The sequence below is a fragment of the Pipistrellus kuhlii genome, unplaced genomic scaffold (assembly GCF_014108245.1).
Source record: "Pipistrellus kuhlii isolate mPipKuh1 unplaced genomic scaffold, mPipKuh1.p scaffold_m20_p_8, whole genome shotgun sequence".
Classification (NCBI taxonomy): domain Eukaryota; kingdom Metazoa; phylum Chordata; class Mammalia; order Chiroptera; family Vespertilionidae; genus Pipistrellus; species Pipistrellus kuhlii.
Genome location: NW_023425584.1, coordinates 65,618,834 through 65,631,200, shown reverse-complemented (window position 1 = coordinate 65,631,200; position 12,367 = coordinate 65,618,834). Strand labels below are relative to the sequence as shown.

Below are 12,367 nucleotides of genomic sequence, written 5' to 3'. Positions count from 1 at the left end.
AGGCTGAGAACTAGGGTTAACTTTGGCTCCATTTGGAGAAACTTCCTGCCTCTTCTTTCATATGTATGCAAGGTTTCCTTAAAGTGGTTCAGTTGTTTCATTTGTATGAAGGTGTTGAGAGAGAATGAAAAACGTTAAGCCCAGAGTCCCGAGAGAGATTCTCCACCCTGGCTATTCATCAGAATCAAATTGAAGTTTAAAGAAATCTATATGCTCGAGTGCTGTGCTGGGTGAATGAATGATGTAATTGTACAGGGTATGGGGTGGAGTCTGGCTTGGCATCCAGTTGAGGGAAGGTGGAGGGGAGAGTTGAGAAAGTGTTGCAAAAGCATGGGTTATTCTTCATTGAGATAAAAGATTTGGTTTTCCTGATTCATTACAAAACCTATAATTTTCCCAAGCTGGTGTCTCCAACCAAATTCCATATAATACATTGAAAGAAATGCTCTTAAAAGAAAACATTTTAAAGGTCAGGTCCTAAATAATCAAAGCCAAGTATAACTGTGATTTGAGTTTATCTCCTCTCTTGAAGAGCATCTTTCTAAGGACATCTATGTCTCTTAATTATGTCCCACAAAATAAAAAATTATAACTTTGGCATTTCACAAGCTGAAACCACTTAAAAGTCCTTAGAACTAGAAGCAGTAGGAATTTCCAGACCTGATCCTGGTGGTTTTGTTGACAGACTGGGCAAGCTTCATCATAAGACGTAAAAGACAGTCAAGTACTTTGACATTCTTGGGTCAGAGAGGGCAATGTTCTGTACCTCCTCTCCTCCCCATCCCCACTTTTAATCTTTGGGAAAGATGTAGCATGTTGTCTTTCCCACTATTCTGCCTTTCTACTCAACAATTCCCATCTTTCCTGAAGTAATAGCATCTGGAAATATTTTTATACTGTCTAGGTTAGCAAACTGCCCAGTTAGCCTAATGCTTTTAAAAAATATACTCATCATTTTGAAAATCTAATAAATTCCAAAGCGAATTTTTAAAAATTTATCTTTATTGCTGAAAGTATTACAGATGTCCCCTTTGTCCCCTCTCCCCCCTTCCGCATTGACTCCCTCCACCAAACACCCACCCTTCTCAGGCCTTCACTACACTATTTTCTGTGTTCATGGGTTATGCATATCTATCTATCTATCTATCTATCTATCTATCTATGTATCATCTATAAGAGGTAATATGCAAACTAGGCTAGGATGCTGTAATAGTCACAACTGGTCAGGAGGAGGCTGTGTATGCAGGTGAGGCTCAGAGAGGAGACAGAGATGGAGACAGAGACAGAGACAGGGTTGCCTGCCTGAGCTGCTGAACTGGCTCAGATGGCCCTGGAGTAGAGACAGGAAGAGGGACAAGGGGGTGGGGGGCCACCCTGGAGCAGACACTGGCAGGAGGTCAGGGGGACATGGGGCAGACACAGGTAGGGGGGCCACCACAGAACGGACACAGGCAGGGGTGCAGGGGGACCTGGGGCAGACACAGGCAGGGGGCCAGCTCCAGCTAATGTGCACCAGCAGTCCAGCCTCTGCACATGAGCTGCAGAGGAAACACCTTTCTGACTGCTCATTGGCTAAGCTCCCAGTACGCCAATCGCAGTGTTCTTGGTAACTTGGGTAGTAAGAATCCAAAAAGGTGATCTAGGGTTTTTCCACCTCACTCCTGGAGGAAAAAATGAAGGTCTGCTGTTGGAGGGGCTAAGAAATGTCATATCCTGCCCTAGCTAGTTTGGCTCAGTAAATAGAGCTTCAGCCTGCCGACCACAGGGTCTGGGTTTGATTCTGATTAAGGGCATGTATCTAGGTTGCAGGCTCCTCCCTGGCTGGGGCCCAGGTCAGGGCTCATGCAGGAGGCAACCAATGGAAGTCTCCCTCTCACATTGACATTTCTCTCTGTCTGTCCCTCTCTCTTCCACACTCTCTAAATGGAAAAATATCCTCAGGTGAGGATAAAAAAGAATGAAAGAAAGACATGTCATATCCTATGAAAAAGACATCTTGAAAATGCCTAAAGAAAGTTGCCATTTTTTCATGGTGAAGGAACTGGAGTCCATGTTGATGAAAACACCTTGGCAGCTGCAGTGGTCAGCAGTGGCAGCAGCAGTGGGGTGATGAGTGTGGCACCTTCCCCTAATCAGCCAGTTGCCTCCCACAGAGGGAGGCCAGACTGTGGCTTAGACCCGTGGGGAGCTGGCCTAAGCTGTTAGTAGGACATCCCCTGAGGGCTCCCAGACTGTGAGAAGGGGCAGATTGGGCAATGAATTTCATGCACCAGGCCTCTAGTATGCATATAAATTCCCTGGTTAATTTCTCACCCACCACCTCCCCACTCCAGCCTTTCCTCTGAAATTCATCAGTCTATTCTATGTTGGTTTTGTAATTTGGGTGAGACATCCTATTTGATGAATGAGATCACACTATTTTTGTGTGTGTGACAGTGCAAGGCCCTATGCATTTTTAAAATTTTATTTATTTACTTGGGGCCCAGTGCATGAATTCATGCACCTTAAAAGGAGCTGTGAGCCACGAGGCTGTGGTGGGCACAGGGACAGGTCTTCTATCCCCCCACCTGGCTCCTGGTTACCTCTCTGCTGCCAGTCCTGCTCCCACTGCCATTGCTCCCATGTGCTGATGGCACCAGCCCCACTCTCACTCGCTGACAGTGTGGAGCAATTGAGTGGGTGTGAGCTTCAGAAATGGGTGTGAGTGGGGTTGGTTGGCACTGTCAGCAGGTGCGAGTGGCAGCTGCTGCCCCAATTGGCCCTCAGGAGCAGGAACATGTGGATAAGCTCTCAGGAACAATTGGGACTGGAAGTTTCTGCTCATACCTGCTGACAGCACCTAGTGATAAAGACTGGTACTGGGCACCAGCAGTGAGTATGAGTGGCCACTCTGGCGCTGGCTGTGGGTGCAAGCAGAGCCAGTGCTGGCAGTGGGTGTGAGCGGCAGCTCTGGTACCAGCAGTGGGTGTGAGTGGGGCTGTTGTTGGCAGCTGCCAGCCCTGATCGATCCTCAGGAACCAGGGGAGGTTGAGAAGCCCTGAGGGGTAAACAGGGCTGGCAGCAGCTGCTTGTACCCACTGGTGGTGCCAAGCGACTGGGGCTGGCACTGGGCACTGGAAACTGGTGTGAGCAGCAGCTCTGGGGCTGGCAGTGGAAGGAGGCTGGGCAGGACTGTGGTGCATGGGAGCAAAGAATTTTCGCCCTGATGACAATGACTGGTGCCCCACCTTGGTCTGGTGCCCCTGCTCACCTGCTCCACCATCCCACTGTGGCTGATGCCCGCCATGTTCCGTACTCTGCTGTCTGCTGCCAATGCCCACCATGTTCCTTTTGGACCCCCTGGTGGTCAACACATGTCATAGCGACCAGTTGTTCAGTTGTTCAGTTTGGTTGTTCAGCTATTTGGTCTATTTCCATATTAGGGTTATATATATATAGAGAGAGATTTTTAATCTTCACCCAGGGATATTTTTCCATTGATTTTTAGAAAGAGAGGAAGAGAGAGGGAAAGAAACATTGATGTGAGAGAAGCATATTGATTGGTTACTTCCTGAATGTACCCCGGACTGGGGAGGAACCTGTAACTGAGGTATGTGCCCTTGACTGGAATTGAACTTAAGACTCTTCTGTCTGCAAGCTGATGCTCTATTCACTAAGCCAAACCAGCTAGGGCCATTTTTAGCCATACTACACTACACAGAGTGTTTTCCATGTTCTGTTCTTTTCTGAGAACGAAATAAATCCTCTGCCCCAGTTCAATAAGCACTGCAATTTCCTATTCAAGTGTCAAAGCGCTGATGTCTGCTAGCCCATCCCCAGTTGAGATAGTGCAGAAAAGGCTTCAATCATCTCCAAACCTAGTGTAAGCATATCACTCAGCATTCTAGAAACAACTAAGCAGATGCCATTCTACTGAGCCAGAGAAGAGGGGGCAAAGGCCAGCTCATGTGCTGCTTCCCAAGCTGTGCTGGGAGACATTTGCCTAATGTCCTGAGATGGGACAAGGGTTCACACAAATAATTTTCCTCTTCTATTTAGAAATGACTGTGTTCGGCACAATATAGAAGGTCTACTAGTAAAAAAGAAACACTGGTCTTGGAGATGTTTGGGTAAATACTTAAAAAAAAAAATATATATATATATATATATATATATATTATTTTGTACAGAGAGGAAGGGAGAGAGATAGAGAGTTAGAAACACCGATGAGAGAGAGTCATCGATCAGCTGCCTCTTGCACACCCCCTACTGGGGGTATGCCTGCAAGCAAGGTACATGCCCTTGACCGGAATCGAACCCGGGACCCTTCAGTCCCCAAGCCAACGCTCTATCCATTGAGCCAAACCGGTTTCAGCTGGGTAAATACTTTTTGATGGGATAGCTTACAGAACTGATATTCTGGTTTATTGAAAAGTATTTGTCACATGAATTACCAATTTCAAAAATGAAACTTCCTAAGAAATGTTTTTCACTACTTTTTTAAAAAAAGTATCATTTATTTATTTATTTATTTATTTATTTAATATATTTTACACAGAGAGGAATTGAGAGGGATAGAGAGTTAGAAATGTCAATGAGAAAGATACATCGACCAGCTGCCTCTTGCACACCCCCCACTGGGGATGTGCCCGCAACCAAGGTACGTTCCCTTGATCAGAATTGAACCCGGGACCTTTCAGTCCGCAGGCCGACGCTCTATCCATTGAGCCAAACTGGTTTCGGCTTCACTATTTTTTAATGAACCAAATTTCATATTCGTGTGGCAAATTCCAAGAAACCTGAGGATTCTGCAGTTTCTGAACAACATTGTTATCAATATTATACATCATTAAGATACAACTTCTGGCTCTTTTGTTTATTTGGGTTCCAGATTAACCATAGCTTAAAAAAAAATAACACTGTGCATTTCATTGGTGCATTCATTCAGTATCCATTTATTGCCCTATTCCAAAATTATACCATTTTATTACTCTGGAGAACAAATGATCTCTTTTAGGTTATTCTCTTGACTTTAGGATACATTTCAGATAAGCAGGGACACAAGGAATGCTGTCTTGGGTAGATCACCAACTCAGATAGTTCTCTTAAAATGCTTTCAGTAAGTGCAGTTTTTGAATTTTTCTTTGGAATCATATACCATTAAATATTAATAAAGATGAGAGTTCACTAAAGCTATACCCAAATCATTAGCATTCATGAGACAAAGATGAAAAATTAAGATAAAAGGAATTAAAATAAAAGTGGGTGCTCTAACTTTTGATGTTTTTAGCAAACAAACAAACAAATAAAACAAACAAACAACCACCCTTTCATTTTTATTTTCAAGTATTTGATAGCATCAACTTAAAGTAACCTTGCCTTAGATCTCAGCATAAATATTCACTTAACAACTCTAACTGATCAATGTAAACTCACTAAACAAATGGCTTGTGAGTTATACCTGATCCTATAAACTGCATGAGTACTAAGTTCATAATTGACTTATTTAGGTCTGTCTCTTTGACATTAGCCCAGATCATGATGAGTCTTATATATCTCATTTAATATGTTTGAAAATATACCAAGTGCTAAAAGAGATAAAATATTCATCTGGTCTAATTAAACGTCTATTTTGGCATGAACCATATATTTGAGTAGAAGACAGACTGCATTACTTCTTAAATAAGATAAGGGGTTAGTGCAGTTCTGCTTGGTCTGGCAGGATCCAGGAAATGCTTTCAGAAGGTCTTATTTTCAAAACATATTTTTACAGTCTAAACTTCCCATACTTGCATTTTGCAAGTATATACTTTAAATATCCAAGTGGCTTGCATTTTCATTCTTTAATGGTGCTTTTTGAACTATAGGTGCTCTTACTTTTAGAGTCCTATTTGGCAAGTAATATTTTCAATTATAGATTTTTTTCTTAAGTAAATTTGACCTGCTCTATTGTCACAAAGTCATATTTATTTTGATAGCTTTATTGATTTACATTGACATTAAATCCTAAATCTATCTGAATTTGTTTTAGTGTGGTATGAGATAGACATTGTTTCTATGTGGATAACAATTGACCAACACAAGCTATTAACATGTCCATTTTGCCTCTGTTCTATTTCATTGGTCAGTAGTGATGGTAATATCTATAACACATGTGTCAAACACAAGGCCCGCGGGCCAAATCCGTCCCGCCAGGCCTTGCAATGTGGCCCACACCGCGCTGTCATCACTGCACTCCGCTGCGTTTCCATCACAATGACAGTTTATGACTGTTCAGTAAACCATTCGGCCCGCGATTTAGGCTGGATTTTAGATTTTGGCCCCTTCTCTGATTGAGTTCGACACCCCTAATCTATAGCTTTATCATAGGACTGGATATCTGGCACAGTTTCCATCTCTTAGGAAATGTGAGATTGTAATAGGCATCAGAAACACCAGAAAAGGTGTAATCAGATACCCCCTGAGTTGAAGGGAAGGGGCTGTCCCCTCCTTAGTTCTTGTCAGGCTTGTGGGAGAAAATTCAAATGAGTGACTGTGGACGGTTGCATTGTAGTAAAGCAAATTTATTAAAGAAATAAAGGCCTAACCGGTGTTGCTCAGTGATCAGGGCACATGCCTGGGTTGCATATGGCTCTAAGTTAGCTAATCAATAATGTTTCTCTCTCATTGATGTTTTTATCTCTCCCTTCCTCTCTCTAAAAATCACATGAAATAAAGGGAGTAAATTCATTAAAGAAGTAAAGCAAGCAAATTTATCAAAATACATCTGGCTTATGAAGTAGAGACAAATTTCCCAGCTAATCTGAGAAGCCCTGCTTGGTAAAGGTTTGTTTTTTATACTTTTCTGTCTACAGGGTTTAAAATTCCTCTGCCAGATATCCTGGCACAGGATAGCTCTCAAGGTCTTCCTTTTATATCTTCATTTTTAAATGAAATCTTTATTGTTGAAAGTATTACATATGTCCCTCATTGACTCCTTCTAGCATGCCCCCTTCCTTTTATTTTTTGTGGGGCTTTCCCAGAATTTATGAGAAACATCTGGCAATTTTATCTTTAACAAGCCCAGAGACTGCTGGCTTCTCTGTTTGAACAGTGAGATGAAAACTCCCTCTTCTATCCCTCTTCCCAAAGATGGCTGGCTTCTTTGTTTAGTGGGTGAGATAAACACTCCCTTCTTTCCTTCTCCCTTCCTGTCTCCAGTCTTATCAATTCTAAGGTGATTGAAGTTATATGTTCTTTGTTTAGGGAGAAGGTTTAGCCATTTGTTCTCAAGAGTCCTTGGCTGGGAAAGATAAGATCTTTCTTCAGATTGGCTGCAAGCTGCCCAAACTGTTTGACCTTGTTTAATTTTCTTGTCTCAATTTCCCTATTCCTCCTGCCCTGGAATTTTCCTAGCTTCTGATGGGTGCTAAGGTGCTAAGGTGCTGTACCCTGTTACAAGATGAGTAGGAGTTCCAGAGTAACTGTGCAAGAAATTAGGTGGACCTTCTCTTTAGTTATTTAGTTGATGAAAAAAAAAAATTAATGTCTTTTGAAATTGATCTAAGGGCATACAACAAATGAAGAAACATTTATCCAAACAAATGTTCTAAATCTTGCCAAAAGCTAAAAGAAATTGTGGCATTTGACTTATGACATATCCCTTCTAATAGGTAATCTGTGCTACTTTCTGTATTCTGGACAAATATGGCCCATATGAGTGAGTTCATTAAACACTACGATCCCAGTCTAGTGCTGTGATTTCACCCAAGTAAGAACAGACCTCATACTTATCTACTTCTCATGTAACTTCTGCAATGGAAATTATATATCATGTAGCCAGGGACAAATTTATTCACCCCACTGTTACTCAAAGGGTGAGAGTTATGCCTCTGGCACAATAGGCTTAGAATACTGAGTCTCCAATTTTGTTTGACTCAGTTTGATGTAGAGCCACTGTTCTCTGCCAGGAGGGGCAGGTTAAGACAACCATGGTCTACCATTCTTCTTGTTCTTGTTCTTGTTCTTGTGGTGTTCATGTCTTGTTCTTGTCTTGTCTTGTGTCTTCTTGTTCTTGTCTTGCTCTTCTTGTTCTCTTGCCTTGTCCGTCTCTCTTCTCGTCTCTCTTCTTCTGTCTTCCCTCTTCCTCTTCTCGTCTTCCTCTCCTTCGCCGTCTTCTCCTCCTCGCCTCCTCTTTCTTCTCCTCATCCTCCCTCCTCCTCCTCCTCCTCCTCCTCCCCTCCTCCTTCTCCTTCTTCTTCTTCTTCTCCTCCTCCTCCTCCTCCTCCTCCTTCTTTTTCTTCCTCCTCCTCCTCTTCCTCCTCCTCCTCCTCCTCCTCCTTCTCCTCCTCCTCCTCTTCTCCTCCTCTTCCTTCTCCCTCCTCTTCCTCCTCCTCTTCCTCCTCATTTTCCTTCTCCTTCTTCTTCTTCTTAAATATATTTTTATTGATTTTTTACAGAGAGGAAGGGAGAGGGATAGTTCGAAATATTGATGAGAGAGAAACATAGATTAGCTGCCTCCTGCACACCACTGAGTGTGGGGATGTGCCCACAACCAAAATACATGCCCTTGACCAGAATCGAACCTGGGACCCTTCAGTCCATAGGCCGATGCTCTATCCACTGAGGCAAACCAGTTAGGGCTACCATCTTCAGGCATCAGCTGGTGGAGTGCTTATATCACTCTGATAGAGAGATATGCTTTACACACCTACAACTTTTATGTGGTGGCACAGATGCTGTGCCCAAAAACAGGTCATGGGAAGAGCTCTTTCTGAGTAGACTGACTTTACTTGGTACACAGAATAAAAAAATTCATGCATAAGGGTATTGTTGAAAACATATAGATTTTGGTGCTAAGCACTTAGGAGAAGGCTGTCGACTCCACGAACCTAACAGCAACAAGTAAGACTGAAAACCACCAGAAGTTACACAAAGAGGCCAGATGAAGAGACAGCCCACAAAATCCTTCCTGGATCATACTCATCACTGTGTGTCTAAAAGGTTGTGCATGGGTGCTAAGGTGCATGTCCTCTGTAGCAACCAGACTATCACGTTCAGCAGACTTAAAATGTCACCAGGCCCCAATAAGAACCCACTGGCTCAAGGGGAATAAATGTATTTTCTAACCAATACTAGGTGTACAGAAAGCCACTTTGAATTTCAAGAAAGACATAACATTTAAAACAAACAAACAAAAAGTAAATATACAAATAAGGATGAGATGGAAAATTTTGAGCTGAAAAATAAAATATTTAGTAGAAGAGATTAGCATAGGATTTCAGCAGGTAGAAGGAAGAATCAGCATTTTGAAGGTAGTTTATTAAGAGTCTCAAAATCTGAAGAAAAAATAATTGTCCATGCTATGAGAATTAAATGATGCATTTTGAAGCAATGGGTTGATATCTTTCCTACCTTGAAAAATTAAAAAAACAAACAAACAAAAAAAACCAGCTTTTGCACTCACTTCACACTTTTCATTTTCTCTAGGTCTCCAATTTTAGAGCTGTTCGAACTTTTGATATTTTCCATATATTTCTTGTGTGTTTTTTTTTTTTTTAATTCTTCTAACTTTATGTGTATGTTAGAGGCCTGGAGCATAAAATTCATGCATGGGGGGTAGGGGGTGGGGTGAGGTGGTGTTTCCCTCAGCCCAGTCTGCACCCCCTCCAAACTGGGACATCCCTCTCACAATCTAGGACTGCTGGATCCCATCTGCTCGTCTGTCTGCTTTCCTGATTGCCCCTAACTGCTTCTGCCTGCCAGCGTGATCACCCCCTAACCACTCTCATGTCAGCCTGATTGATGCCTAACTGCTCCCCTGCCAGCCTGATTGCTCCTAACTGCCCTCCCCTGCAGGCTTGGTAATCCCTAACTGCCCTCCCCTGCAGGCTGGTCACCCCTAACTGCCCTTCCCTGCAGGCCTGGTCCCTCCCAACTGCCCTCTCCTACAGGCCTGGTCCCCCACAACTGCCCTTCCCTGCAGGCCAGTCACACCCAACTTCCCTCCTGGGCTGGCCTGGTCACCTCTAACTATCCTCTCCTGCAGGCTTGATTGCCCCGAACTGCCCTCCCTTGCAGGCCTGGTCCCTCCAAAATGCCTCCCCTACTGGCCATCTTGTGGCAGCTATCTTGTGTCCACATGGGAGCAGGATCTTTGACCACATATGGGCAGCCATATTGTGTGCTTGAGTGATGGTCAATTTGCATATTACTCTTTTATTATTGTAGATAGGATAGAGGCCTGGTACATGGTTGGGGGCCAGCTGGTTTGCCCTGAAAGGTGTCCTGGATCAGAGTGGGGTTCCCTTGGAGTATGGGGTGCCTGGGCTAGGGGCCTGTGGTGGTTTGTAGGCTGGCCATGACCCCCAGTGATCCAAGTGAAGGCCTTGGTATCTGGGATTTATTTATCTTCTATAACTGAAACTTTGCAGCCTTGAGCAGAGTCCAGGGAAGGCCAGGAAGCTTGGCTTCCTCCATCGCCAGGGAAACCCAAGCCTCCTGCTTGTTCCAGCTCTGTGGCGGCTGCTATTTTTGTTGGGATTTATTTATCTTCTATAATTGAAACTTTGTAGCCTTGAGCAGAGTTGAGGGCCAGCTAGGGTATGCAGGAAGTTTGGCTTCCTCCATTGCTGGGGAAACCCAAGCCTCCTGCTTGCTCTGTGGCCACAGCCATATTGCTTGGGTTAATTTGCATACTCATTCCTTATTGGCTGGTGGGCATGGCTTGTGGGTGTAGTGGAGGTACAGTCAATTTGCATATTACTCTTTTATTAGATAGAATTACTATGTAGGTTTTTACATTGACCTGTTTTCCAATGAGTCATCAAACCATCCACTGAATTGTTATATATTATAATTTTTAGTCTAAAATACCCACTTTGTACTTTTTAAGTAGATTTCAATTCACTAATAATATTCTACATTTTTCTTATACTTTGTATATATACTGAGTGGCCAATTATGATCTCTGAACACATAATAATCTGGCCACTCAGTGTGTGTGTGTATGTGTGTGTGTGTGTGTGTGTGTGTGTGTGTATTAAAGGCCAAGTGCATGAATTCATGCATGTGTGGGGTCTGGCCAGCCTTGGCAGGAAGAGGGGGCATGGGCGGTTGGCTGGCCTGCCTGTTGGTTGAACTCCTGGTCAAGGGGACAATTTGCATATTAGCCTTTTATTATATAGGATATACACTGAGTGGCCAGATTATTATATGTTCAGAGATCATAATAATCTGGACTCTCAGTGTATATTATATTAATTATAATTATTTTTGTGTGCAATATTGATCCATATTCTGGATAATCATTTTTAAAAAAATATATTTTTTATTGATTTTTTACAGAGAGGAAGGGAGAGAGATAGAGAGCCAGAAACATCGATGAGAGAGAAATATCTATCATCCGCCTCCTGAAACACCCCCCACTGGGGATGTGCCCGTAACCAACGTACATGCCCTTGACCGGAATTGAACCCGGGACCTTTTAGTCAGTAGACCGACGCTCTACCACTGAACCAAACCAGTTTCGGCAATATTCTGGATAATCTTGACACCAATTATAGTTGCTCTTCTTTTCTTTCCTTCTTTTTCTTCTCAGTAATAAGTGTTAAGTTTTGACCCTTAGCATGTACAGTAATTTTGTTGTAAGCAAGTAATTGTGTATAAACAACCAAAGATGCTCCAGATGGCTTTTTTTAGAGTCTTGTCTCTTTCTTCTGTTAGAAAGATTGGCTGAGAAGTTGATTACCTAAATCTGTTCATGGCTAGTGCTAGGTCTGAGGTAAATGAGTTTTAGAAATCTTGAATGAACTTTCCCTTTTTTGTGTTGTTCAAGCATGAGCCTGCTAAACTTTCAATTAATTATGAGTTTATGTGACTCTATTTTCTCACCTCTGAAAGTTTATGTTGGATTCATCTTTACCACCTAGGGATCCACAATTCAGCTGTCCAGCCACTTGCCACATGTAACATAAAAATTAGATAAGTGTGTTATGGGAGAACAGTACAGATGCTTGAGATAAGCCTCCTTTTACTATGTCTTGTGTCCAAAATATACCATGATTTTAGGAATCTGAGCTTGGATAAATTGTAAACTAGCTCACCGGCATCCCACAAAGTTCTGAAATTAAGCAAATTGGACTTAGAGAAAAATTATTGTAAGTCAGAAGCCCCTCAATGTCTAATTTGTGAATCTATATATCTAAATGTATGTAGAAACTAAGAGCATTTGGGATTTCTCTATCTTTCAGCAGCAGTCCTCTAGCTGAGGCTCAGTTCACATCCAACAATACCAAGAGCTCAAAGAAAATTATGGCTGGCTAGATTCAATGCTTTTCAGAATGATTTCCCTGCCTGGAATTTTTGATAATCTATTCCACATTGCTTCTTTGCCTTTTGATATCCTTAA

General features: G+C 42.6%; 1 long non-coding RNA gene across 1 annotated transcript; it reads right to left on the bottom strand.

Annotated features, from left to right (window-relative positions):
* Window positions 1-386: 386 nt before the first annotated feature.
* LOC118711142 lies at window positions 387-8,521 on the bottom strand. Its single transcript, XR_004985652.1, has 3 exons — window positions 8,511-8,521; window positions 5,384-5,390; window positions 387-557 (listed from the first exon to the last, which is right to left on the bottom strand). It is a non-coding gene; the product is annotated as an uncharacterized LOC118711142 (long non-coding RNA).
* Between the last annotated feature and the right edge of the window lie 3,846 nt (window positions 8,522-12,367).